Raw genomic sequence first — 13,013 nt, 5'->3', positions numbered from 1 at the left:
ATAACGAGAGAAACAGAAGGAAGTCGGAGTGGCCACAGCACGCGGGTTCCAGCTGCAGGAGGGTCCCGAGCAGCCCTGAGAAAGCTGCTCGTCCGGCTCCCACGCTCACCTCACCGCAGAGGAGCAGCTGACCTCTGAAGGGGCCCCGGCACACTGGGGCACACGAAGGGCCACAGGCACCCTGTCATAGGGGAAGCCACGTGCAAAGCCCAGAGAACAGGACGGGCAGGGGTTTGGGCTCAGAGAGCTGGCAGCAAACCCTAACCCATCATTCACACAGGCGAACCCCACCTCCTGGTCCGTAAAAACAGATCACATGAGGAGGGATGGAGATATCTGGCCAGTCAGTAAATTGCGGTAACTACTATTGATAAAAAGGAGTACATACATAAATGATATGTGAAAACACCAAACCGTAAAGAGGTATGCACTTCCTTACAAACAGTGAAAATCCAGCACATTTATCCTCGGGCCAGCCCGCCCTGTCCTTCTATCAGAACCACTCCACAGTCCCCAGCAAGGAGGGCCCGCCCTGCTCCTGTCTGCTGGAGGATTTGTCCTGTTTAAAGAAGTTGAATTCTCGAAGTCACATTTCTTCCTTGATGGGGACCCTCTGGGCTTTCCCTGAGAAGACCAGATATCTCCTTCAGGCATGACTGAAGGGTAAGTGCCTCGGTAAATAAGATCACCCCTCACCCCACCATCACCTGGTCAGCATGCTCACGGACACCTAGGATTATGCATTAATCCCGTAAAGAGCCAAATGGAGACCCAGGTTAGCAGGGTTCAAGGGCAAACACTGTGTGCGTGTGAGGACACAGGTGTGAAGAGCATCCAAGATTCGTCTGTGCTTCCCATACACGTAAAAGGTCAGGCCAGGCTGCGAAGAACAGCGGAGAAGTGATTTGAAGAGTCGTGTTCTACCCTCAGAAAGCTCATACGATTCTTAAATTTTCACAGCCCCAGCAATTTTCTTCTCACCGCCCTCCTCCCTGCCTTCCAGCTGTGCTCAGTGTGTACATCCATTCAGTCCTATGTGTCAGGGGCTAGCTCAGAGCTCAGACCAGAGGTGCAGACAGTGGGCCCCGGCTCTGCCCTCAGGGTGCTCGGCAGGTGGGGTGGTCCATACAGAGGGCAGCGTGAGGATGCAAAGGCCCAGGAAATGGCGGCCGAGGCCAGGGAAGCGGGTGGGGCCAGGTGGTGGGTATCTGCTACCTGAGGAGCTTCTTGCATTTGGCCAGGCCTGGGCAGAAGGGTGGTGAGGGATGGGAAGTAGGAGAACTATAGTAGGACGCTCCAGTGTTCTTCAGGAATTCTTCCAGCTCCAGGGCTCCCGGCCCTACAGAGCCAGCCCCGCCTGCCTCTCTCCTGCACAGCAAGCCAGTGATGTGAGTTGGCCACCGCAGACCAGGCTTGCATGCACCTCAAAACAAGTGGGCGGGCTTCCCTGTCAGCAAGTATTAACTGAGTCACATCCACGGGACGCCACGTTAGTTTACAGACACATGGAAATGAGAGTATTTAAAAGAAACCCGCGGTGAGTTTTTCTTGACAACTCAATCTCCTGTGGAGGGCAGCTTTTCCTACACAGAGGCCTGAAAGCAGAGTGCTGTTTGGCCCTGGTGTGCACACGACCTTCCCCCCCTTTACCCCACGAAGGCGGAGTCCGGGTTCGCGTGGGCACATTCTCAACCTTAGAGAGCAGCACACACAAACCTCAGTTCGACCCTCTGGCGAGGAACTTCATTGGTCTGGGCCACAATTTTTAAAAACTCTAAAAAGAGGATTTAAAAATGCAGACTGCCCTGGCTGGGTAGCTTAGGACATCGTTCTGAAAGCCCAAGAGTGCAGGTCTGATCCCAGCCAAGGCACATACAAGAATCAACCAACGACTGCACACACAAGCGGAACAGCTCACCAATGTCTCTCTCGCGCTTAAACCAATGAAAGCCCTGCTGTCACTGTCCCTTGGGTGAAGAGAGTATACGAGTGACCGCCCCTAGGAAACCCGTGAAGGTACCAGCAGGCCTTGCTGAAGGGACACAGCGGCCAGCCGGAGCTGGGGCTGCCAGAGCGCAGAGCTGTCCAGAGGATGCCTCCTGCCTGGCTGCTGCCCACGTCGAGTGGGTCTGCCCACTCCAATAATCCCTCTAACACGCTACCCTGTGACCATGTCGACGCCCTTCAATCAGCATGGCGGGCCAGTGAGGCCTGGGTTGGCTGGTCCTTCAGGCTGAACTTCCCACTGTGCCCTGGTAATGCCGAGCTGAGGGCCCGCCCTGCACAGGCCCGGCTGGCCAAACCTCAGTGCCCACATCTAGTCCCTGTGCATTCCCTGAACGTGGATCATGCCTGCCCTTCACCTGGCTAGGCCTAGCCACCCCTACACTCACTCGCTTTAGCAGAACTGCAGGAAGCTCTGTGTGCACACTGCACGCCGCACCTAGACATCCGCTGGGCGTCTCTGCCGCCTGACTAGCAGCACGCACCTCAGCCACTGTGCTCTCCCGCACACCCAGCACAGGCCATGTCCACTGTACATTAGGGACAGTATAATCGTCTGTCGAATGAACTTTCCCCTCGTGCATGTAGTTGTAAAGTACTCACACTGGCAGTCGCCCCTCGGCATGCCTCGCTGATCTGCATCCACATGCTCCAGCTAAGGAGCGGCCCAGCCATTAAGGAGGAGGCAAGATGCCTACCAATGACCCACGTGAGCCTCAGGAAAGGCCTGCCCCAGAGTGCCCCCTTCCAGGTGACATACTGGAAAGGACGACACAGGTCTGCCCTTCGGCAAAGACTTCCGTTCAGGTGAGCTTCTCCCTACAGTGCTGTCTGAGAGGGCAGCATGTCCTGGGAGAGCTCCATCATGCGGTGCGTGATCGGAGATGAAGTGCTCTTCCTCCTCGGCTCCTGCACACCCCGCGCTGAGCCGGGTAGCTGAGGACCTCACCTTAGGACAAGCACAAGCACCCTGACATGCTAGCCAGAAAGCTATGATCTATCAACTGAGGAAACGGTGGGTCTTACTCTTAAACTTGGAAAAAACAAAAGGATCAGGAGACTCTGAACAATTTCATAGATAAATCCAAGTTAGAAAACAGTGATGTACAGAAACAGATGCTTAAGATCCCAACAGGCGCCCTAGTTGGTGTGGCTCGGTGGATAGAGCATCAGCCTGAAATGAAGGGTCCCTTGTTCGATTCCAGTCAGGGCACACGCCCGGGTTATGGGCTCGATCCCCAGTAGGGAGCATGCAGGAGGCAGCCGATCAATAATTCTCTCATCACTGATGTTTCTCTCTCTCCCTCTCCCTTCCTCTCAAGAATCAATAAAAATATTAAAAAACAAAAAACAAAACCAACAGGAGATGGGAAGCAGCCGTGGGTGGGAAGGCGTAGGCTTTAGGGACCGACTGGGATTCAGGCTCAGCAGTGGCCCTAACAGTCACAACAGGAGCAAACTAACCCTCCCTGGGCGCCTCCCAGGAGTCTCCGGGCACAGAGACAGGAAGCACGGCCAGGTGCACATGAGACCTGCCGCAGGCTCCTCCTCCCCGCCAGGCTCTGTGCTCACTGTCATCAGGTGCGGTGAGCTGCTGCGGACACGGAAGGCTTCGGATCTACGGAACTCACACCCGAACCAAGGAGACCTCCCTTCTACAAACTCCACAGCACGAAGCAGCTAATCCCATGCACCTAACACAGGGAGGTTTCTAGAATTCCCGAAAGCAGAATGCAGACGCTGCTTCTCCAGGTGGGCGTGGCGGCACTCCCTCGCGCGCTGTGGTCGGACCCCAGGACAGTTCTTCCTGCCAAGGCAGGTCGGTGCTCCTGGCTTCGCCGTACATGCCAACCCCGGGTTTTGGCAGGCTGCTTGAGTCAGGGTGAACTTTAGGTTCTGCCCTGAGTTCTATGTAACATAAGAAGCAAAGATTAGCAATGTAAGCACATGGAGAGCAAAAGGAAACATGAGCGACAGAAGGAAGGGAGGGCGGACAGGTTAGTAGATTAGATGTCAGGAGGAGGCAAGGATTTAGAAAGGGGGGTGGGCGTATGCACGAGAGACAGCAGATTAAAGAGACTTTTGGATCATAATCCACTTTGAAGCTGTCACAATTATTCCAATTCTGGTGATTCTGCTAGTCTGGTTAGAAACATAGAAATCCTTCCTTTCAAAGTTAGTGAAATAATATTGTCTAGCAAGGAAAAGCATAATTTCCTTATCTAACTTTTTTAAAAAATGAGATCATTACTCAGAATACTAGAGAATGTTTGCTTAAAGATAAGGTTTCTTTTGGAGCAAAGAACTTGTCAAAATTTGAATTGCATGTTTTAATAAGTTTGATCTGGCCCTGTCACCGACACATCAGAATAACAGGCTCAATAAAAACAAACAAATAAATAGACAGATAGATAGATAGATAGATAGCAAACACCCAGAATCAAAGTGCTCTTCCCAGTGGGTACTCCCAGCTTAGCTCTGCAGTCACTTGGGAGCTAGGGAAAAGGTTCGTGCCACCTCCCAGGAAAAGCTGGAAAGACCTTATAAAAAAGGTTTGACAAGCGTTTTAGGCAAACTATGTTTTTGGTAAAAGAGATGCTCTTCTAAAAATTCTGGGAATTAAGGTGCAGCGTCCACACGGCCTGGACCCCGCACACGAGTCCTCACTTCACCAGCTCCGTCCAGTGGCAGGAGGGAGAAAAGCAAAGCTCCCGGTTCAAAGTGTGGAGATCTGAATTTGGACCTGGTTCTGTCGTCTGGTGATCTTGGGAAAATTTATTTTACTTTCTAGGCCTCAGTTCCCTCATCAGTAAAATAAGGGGGAGAATCAGAAGAATGTCTACATTATTTTGGGGTTTCAAAACCTTCTCTTCTACCCCTACTGGTTTATACTCCCCCTAGACACACACCCAGAACATTTTAGGAGGCAGACTCTGAATGAGATGGTCTCTACCACCAGCCATCACATCCTCGCTTGGAAAAGCAGACTCCGGGCGCAGTCTACCGCGTTCCAGTGAGTGAGGGCTCTCAGGTGGGGCCTTACTATGCCTTACCCCCAAGAGGCTGACGAGAGAGGTTTCTGGTTTCATCTTTTCGTTAGAAAGTATTAACTCACAAAGGAAATGGGCTTCTGGCCACACCTCAGGATTGGCCCCTGAAAAACTGGAGGTTCATAACTATAAAGGTTTAGGTGTGTTCCTCAACAGCCAGTCCCATCAGCTGGAGGCTGGCCGAGAACAGGCACTCCTCCAGCGCCCCCGGGCTAACAGGGAAGCAACACCACGGTCCAGAGACATCGTTTCCCAGTTCATGCCCTGCACTGTCCTCAGAGCCACCGACTGACTGACCGACCGACCGCGGCTGCTTTCACGAGGGGCGCCCAGCACAGGGTGTGTTGAAGGCGCGGCTGGACAGTGGCTTTTGCTGCTCTTTGGAGTGGCACCTCACTCACTACACTGCCTTCTGACACTCGGCCCTGTTCTCCGGCTCTGGGGTTTGTCCAAAGGACTGCGTGAAGCAGAAGCCCTAGTCCCCAGAATGTTCTCCTTCATTTTTAAAGTAACATTGGTCTAACTTTGTTTTTTGTTTTAATTCCTTAAGTCATAAAGCATTACATTAACTAGAAATTATTTAAAAATTACAAATAAAACCCCTGGAAATTTAACAGTGGCTGCTTTATATTTACATAAGACTCGGACGTCCCCACACAAGCCACACCACCTGGGGCTGGGCTCCCGCACGCCTCACGTCAGCGCAGGGACGTAAGGCGGTGGTGATGCTGCCTCTGCTGACAGGCCAGTTATCAGAATGTACTAATGACCAAACCGTCTCCGTTACAGATGATCTGTAAGAAACTGAGCAGGTACTTCTTTTATGTTTATTTGCAAGACACAAGGACTCGGACCAACAAGCATCCTTACACTTAATGTGCATAAAACGATGAGTAATTAGCGTATCGACTATTCATGTAGCGAGCCTCCTGAGGACGGGCTGTCCGACAGCAGCTTAGGAGCCGTCTGCGAGCAGCAGGCATTGGAAGCACATCTCCATGCACTGTCTTTCCTTCTCACACAGTCACGCTCGCGCGGGTGCACGGAGCACCTGGGAATGAGCTGCGGAGCTGGAGGAGCAGAGGCCTGACCCAAAACAAGGCTTCCTGCCTCCATTCAGACCTCACACTACCCCGGAACCTCATTCACTGCATGAGTTCTCTTATGAAATCCTCTCTTAATCAAGGAAGATGAGACTCTGTACCCCTCCCCACAAACGGATGACAAACTGAGATGGAAAGAGTTAGTTAGTAGTTTTCTTTCAAAACAGAAAATGGGCTTGAGCTTTTAAAAGGCCACTGTCAAAAGCCTTAGCCCTTTCAAAGTGTTTGCTAAAAGCTAACACTACTGTAACCATAGTAACTTCACCAAGGGGCCCCGAGGTGCTAGAGCATGTTTTATTTACTGAGAAGGTAAAAAACGAGGACCTGGAGAATGAGAGAGATTTACTTATTCAACTAGGAAACATGAAAACATGCCCAAGCTGGCAAGCACTACCCTTTAAAATAAAAACTCGAAACTGGCATCGCATCCCTCTGTCTTGGCTACTGTGGAATGTGTCAGCTCAGGATGCAGATGCCTGAGGTAGCCTCCATGCCTGGTACACTTTCAATATTTAAAAAGCAGGTTTGCATGCACAACTCTTTTTAAAAGACTCCAAGAAAACAGACCATGGCTCCTAAGATGACACACCACCTTTACCAGCCTTGCCTCATTCATCTTCCATAGGCTTTTATAATAATGTCAATTTATAGAAATGGCATTTCAAAAAGTTTCCCTTCACTGCTACAGTCCCACAGACAGAATACCAGTGTGCACCATGGCGTGGCCACCACCACGGAGGGCAAGGGAAGACGTGGGTGCGAGGTGTGCCCTGTGCCAGCCTCTCGGCCTAGTGCTCTTCACCACCCGCTGAAACCCGGGTCCTGTCTAGGAATCCAAACCTCCAGAGAGGGGAGCCCCGGGAGGGTCCACTCTGAAGGACTGATTAGACAGGAACGCAGACTCTGCCTCCCTGGCTGGTGTAATAACTTAGATCCTTTTCAATAAATGTCCAAATGATGTCTGAATAAGTGTCTGCAATGATGAGAAAGTATGACCAGAGTAATACTGTGTGCGACATCATATGCCAGGACGATGGCCACAACACAAATTATTCTGCCCTAAAAAACAAAAACAAGGAACAGAGACAGAATGGTTAAAATAAGAGCAAGACTAGAAGAATTTTGAAGGAAAAGAAAAACAAAAACAAAAACCTACATACATAGGTGCCCAAGTTAGGAGCTTCTGGCAAACGAGAGCCACACTTTGCCAGGGAAGCTGAGGGCAGTGCATGGGGGAGGCTGCTGGCAGCATCAGCGACAGGGTGCGGACACTCCTGGGCTGTAGGAATTTCACGGCAACTGAGGGCCCTAAATTGACTTTGAACAGTAGGTTTTCCTGCCTTTGTCCCTGCTGCAATTTAAAGGACTTCACACCTAAGAACTTCTCTCCTAAATTTCTCATTTTGCAGGGAAAAAATAGTGAGATCTCTCAAGAAAACAGTAAACAGCAAATGGATTACCTAATTCTGTTAACTTGTACTTCTGAGGGCCATGTCAGTCTCAAAGTTGAAGATCGGGATGCCCACTTAAAGACGGACCTCTTTCAAAGGGGCAGCCAGCGAGTGCCACACATTGCAGATGGCTCAGTTTCACCTCAATGCCACATTCTACATATGTCCTCCCCAGTGAAACACCTGATGTCATATATGCAGAACACCAATTTTATTTTGCTTTTTTTGTTCATGTATTCTCATTAAGAAGAAACTATTGTACTAAAAAAACCCAAACAAACAGGAAAAGAGGAAAAAAGTCAGCACAAGTCAGTTGCCTGTTAAAACAGACACATACCTGGTTTGTAACTTGGTTCTGCCAGGAGTCGCCATGCATTAGCTGGCAAATTACGGCACCTCCTGTGACACACTTCCCTCACCCGGGAATAATTTTGTTGACTATATTAGTTCATCTGGTCCTCAGATTTTATTAAAAAATCCTCACCCAAGGCTATGTTTATTGATCTTAGAGAGAGAAACATTGATCAGTTGCTTCCCATACACACCCCAACTGGGGATTGAACCTGCAATGGAGGCATGTGTCCTGACCAGAAATCGAACCTGCAACCTATTGGTGTATGGAACAATGCTCCAATCAACCGACCCACCCGGCCAGGGCTGGTCCTCACATTTTTGAAATGAGTTATTTAAGTCTAAAGTCTTTTGTTCAAACATGAGTGATTATCATCATCACGCAATCAAGCAAGATTTGAAAGCCTAGGTTACTGGTTTGCAAACACAAGCATCACTGAAGATTAAAAGTGGCGGCAGAGTAAGTGGATACTGCACAGACATGCTCCCAGGAACAAATTGGAATTACAACTGAAACACAGAAAAACTTCCTGAATAATCAATGGAAGACTTGCTGGAGAGAACCCTGACACGGAGGACAGAAAGTGGAGACCACATAGAGACTGGTAGGAAGGGTGGAGGCACCAAAGGGCTGGCTGGGCACCCACAGACAGCAACTGAGTTCTGAGAGGTATCTCAGCTGTGGGGGTTGCCACTGAGAACTCTGGGATCTAATCCCCAAGCTGGGCTCCCCAGCAGAGAACACCAGGACTGAGGAAGGTATGCACATAACATCTGGCTGTGAAAAGCAGTGGGGTGCTGTCTGCCAGAGAATAACAGCTGAAAATTCAGGCACCCTCTTAAAGGGCCAATGCACAAAATTCCCTGTGGAGACACCCACCTTGTGCTCTGGCAGAGGGAGGGTGAAGTGGACTGGAGCTGTGAGGGCAAAAGCCAGGACTGGGGACTCGGGGGATGGAGCTCAGAAGGCAGACACTTTAAGTTTCCTGGTCTGAGTTATTCCCTCACACAGCAGAGGACATCTTTCCCACATAGACATCTGCCTTGCCTGGGGGGAAGACAGTTGACACATCCCACTGGAAAGAACCTTGCCAGGGGTTGCCTAAGACCATTGGAAAACACATATATAATTACATATTGTTTACATTAGCAAAATTACAGTTATGAAGTAGCAACGAAAATAATTTTATGGTTGGGGGTCACCACAACAAGGAACTGTATTAAAGGGTCGCGGCATTAGGAAGATTAAGAACCACTGTATTAGTCTGTAGGCAGAGGCGGTCTCTGGGGACTTTGAGACTTTGCCTGATCTAATTAGTCAGAAACAGCCTTTAACACTGTCCTGCACTAGAGATTGAGATGTGTAGGAGGATCTACCCAATACATAGTCACAAAACCAAACAGAAAGCCAAAATGAGGAGACAAAAAACAACCCCCAAATGAAAGAATTAGAGAATTGTCCAGAAGAAGAGATAAATGAAGCAGAGATAAGAAATTTATCTGAAACAGAGTTCAGAGTAATGGTGGTAAAGATGCTTAACAGCATGAAAAAAGATACAGTAACGATGAAAAAAGAATGGTCTGAGATAAAGAATGACATTAACACAAATAAAGAACATATTGGAAAGAACACACAGCAGATTAGGAGAAGCTGAGAATCAAATCAGCGAATTAGAAAATAGACTTGAAAATATCATTCAATCAGAAAACTAAGAAGAAAAAAATAATTAAGAAATAGGAGGACAGCTTAAGGGAGCTGTGAGACAATGTGAAACATAACAATATTAGAATAGCAGGTGTGCCAGAAGAGGCAGAAAGGGAGAAAGGCATAGAGAAGGTGTTTGAAGAAATAATGGCAGAAAACTTCCCTAACCTGGTAAAGGAAAAAGTCACACAAGTTCAGGAGGCATCGAGAACCACAAACAAGAAGAACCCAAACAAGCTCACGCCCAGACACATCATAATTAAAATGCCAAAAATTAAAGACAAAGAGAATCTTAAAGGCAGAAAAAGAAAACAAAACTTTTATCTACAAAGGAGTTCCCATAAGATTGACACCTGATTCTCATCAGAAACTCTACAGGCAAGACGGAATGGCATGAAGTACTCAAGGTAATGGAAAGCAAGGATCTGAGACCAAGATTACTATATCCAACAAGGCTATCATTCAAAATAGACAGTCAAATAAAGAGCTTCCCAGACAAAAAAGGGCTAAAAGAGTAGATCACCACCAAGCCAGCATTACAAGAAATGCTAAAGAGACTGCTGTAATGAGAAGAAATGGAGAAAACTAGGCATACAGAATTAAAATGGCAATAAATAGGTACCTATCAATAATAACCCTAAATGTAAATGGACTAAATGCTCCAATCAAAAAGCATAGGGTAGCAGAATGGATACAAAAACATGACCCAACTATATGCTGTCTACATGAGACCCCTCAAAACAAAAGACACACAAAGGATGAGAGTGAAAGGATGGAAAAAGTTTTTCCATGCAAAGGGAAAAGAAAAAAAAAGCTGGCGTAGCAATATGTAGTGGTAAAATGAAGGCTATCACAAGAGACAACAAAGGTCACTACATAATACTAAAAGGATCGATCCAACAAGAAGATATGACCCTGGTAAACATATATGCCCCCAACATAGGAGCACCTAAATATAGAGAAAACCTTCTAGAGGATTTTAATGGAGAGATCGACAACAATACAGCCATCGTAGGGGACTTTAAAAGCCCAGTGACTTCACTGGATAGATCTTCCAGACAAAAACTTAACAAAGAAACAGAGACTCTAAAGGACACACTGGATCTAAAGGATTTAATTGACATTTATAGAACATTTCACCCCAACACAGAATACACATTCTCCTCAAGTGCACATAGGTCATTCACAAAGATAGACCACATGTTAGGACACAAAACAAGTCTCTACAAGTTCAAGAAGATTTAAATCATATCAAGCATCTTCTCAGATCACAGTGGAATCAAATTAGGAATCAACTAAAGTAAAAACACCCCAAAACATTCAAACACATGGAGGCTAAATAGCATGTTATTAAACAATGAATGGGTTACCAACAAGATCAAGAAAGAAAGAAATTTCCTGGAAACAAATGAAAATGAATACACAACAACCCCAAATCTCTGGGACACAACAAAAGCAGTCCTGAGAGGGAAGTTCATAGCACTATAGGCATACCTCCAAAAAACAAGAAAAATCAGCAATAAACTATTTAGCCCGACAACTTAAAGAACTAGAAAGAGAACAACAAAAGCCCAGAGTAGCAGAAGGAAGGAAATAATAAATATTAGAGTAGAAATAAATAACATAAAGACAAAAATAAATACAGAAAAAAATCAATGAAACCAAGAGCTGGTTCTTTGAAAAGATAAACAAGATCGATGAACCGTTAGCCAGACTCATCAAGAAACAAGGAAGGAGGACCCAAATAAATAAGATCAGAAACAAAAGTGGAGGAGTAACCATGGACACCACAGAAATAAAGATGGTAAGAAAATACTATGAACAACTATATGCCAACAAGCTGGACAATGTGGATGAAATAGACAAATCCCTAAAAAAATACAAACTCCCAAAACTGAATAAGAAAGAATCAAAAAACCTGAATAGGCCAATAACAACTGATAAAATAGAAGAAGTAATAAAAAAAACTCCCACCAAATAAAACCCTAGGTCTGGACAGCTTCACAGATGAGTTTTACCAAACATTCAAAGAAGAACTATCATCTATACTCCTCAAACTGTTTCAGGTAATCCAAGAGGAGGGAACACTTCCAAACTCTTTTTATGAGGCCAGCATTATCCTAATTCCAAAACCAGATAAAGATACTACAAATAAAGAGAATTACAGGCCAATATGTCCGATGAACATAGATGCTAAAATCCTCAAAAAAGTATTAGCAAACTGCATCCAGAAATATATTAAAAAGATAATATACCATAAGCAAGTGGGATTTATTCCAGGGATGCAAGGCTGGTACAATATTTACAAATCAATAAACATGATCACATAAACAAAATGAAAGACAAAAATCACATGATCATATTAATAGATGCAGAAAAAGCATTCGACAAAATCCAACACCCATTTTTGATAAAAAACTCTTAGCAAATTGGGAATAGAGGGAGCATATCTCAACATGACAAAGGCCATATATGACAAACCTACAGCCAACATCATAGTCAATGAGCAAAAACTAAAACCATTTCCTCTAAGAACAGGAACAAGACAAGGATGACCACATTCACCACCACTCCTGTTCAACATAGTACTGGAAGCGCTAGCCATAGCAATCAGACAAGACGAAATAAAAGGCATCCAAGCCCTAGTTGGTTTGGCTCAATGGCTAGACGTCAGCCTGCAGACAGGAGGGTCCCAGGTTCAATTCCAGTTAAGGGCACGTGCTCAGGTTGCAGGCTCGATCCTCAGTATGGGGTGTGAAGGAGGCAGCGATCAATGATTCTTTCTTATCATTGATGTTTCTCTCTCTCTCTCCCTTCCTCTCTGAAACCAATAAGAACATATTTTAAAAAAATAAATTGAAAAAAATAAACGGCATCCAAATTGGAAAAAAAGAATTGTCATTATTCGCAGATGACAAGATATTGTACATAGAAAATCCCAAAGACTCCCTCAAAAAACTACTAGACTTGATAAATGAATTTGGCAATGTAGCAGGATAGAAAATTAACACCCAGAAATCTATGGCTTTTTTTATACATCAACTAGAGGCCCAGTGCATGAATTGGTGCATGGGTGAGGTCTAGCCGCATGCACCCATGGGGGCTGATCGAGCCAATGGAACAGAACAGAGAACCCAGAAGTCGATTCAAGCCATTATGCTCAATTAATATTTGACAAAGAAGACAAGAGCATACAATGGAGTCAAGACAGTCTTCAATAAACAGTGTTGGGAAAATTGGACAAATACACACACAAAAATGAAACTAGATCACCAACTCACACCATACACAAAAACAAACTCAAAATGGCTAAAGGACTTAAATGTAAAATGGGGAACCATAAAAATCT

The 13,013-nt window shown here is 46.2% G+C and overlaps 1 protein-coding gene across 15 annotated transcripts in view; it reads right to left on the bottom strand.

Annotated features, from left to right (window-relative positions):
- LOC102768505 (CLIP-associating protein 1) overlaps positions 1–13,013 on the bottom strand; it is a 138,951-nt gene that overhangs the window by 8,859 nt on the left and 117,079 nt on the right. The window lies entirely within an intron of this gene.

Source organism: Myotis davidii, unplaced genomic scaffold (assembly GCF_000327345.1).
Source record: "Myotis davidii unplaced genomic scaffold, ASM32734v1 scaffold249, whole genome shotgun sequence".
Taxonomy (NCBI): domain Eukaryota; kingdom Metazoa; phylum Chordata; class Mammalia; order Chiroptera; family Vespertilionidae; genus Myotis; species Myotis davidii.
Note: the sequence above shows the minus strand (reverse complement) of the source record. Positions and strands in the feature narration are given on the sequence as shown.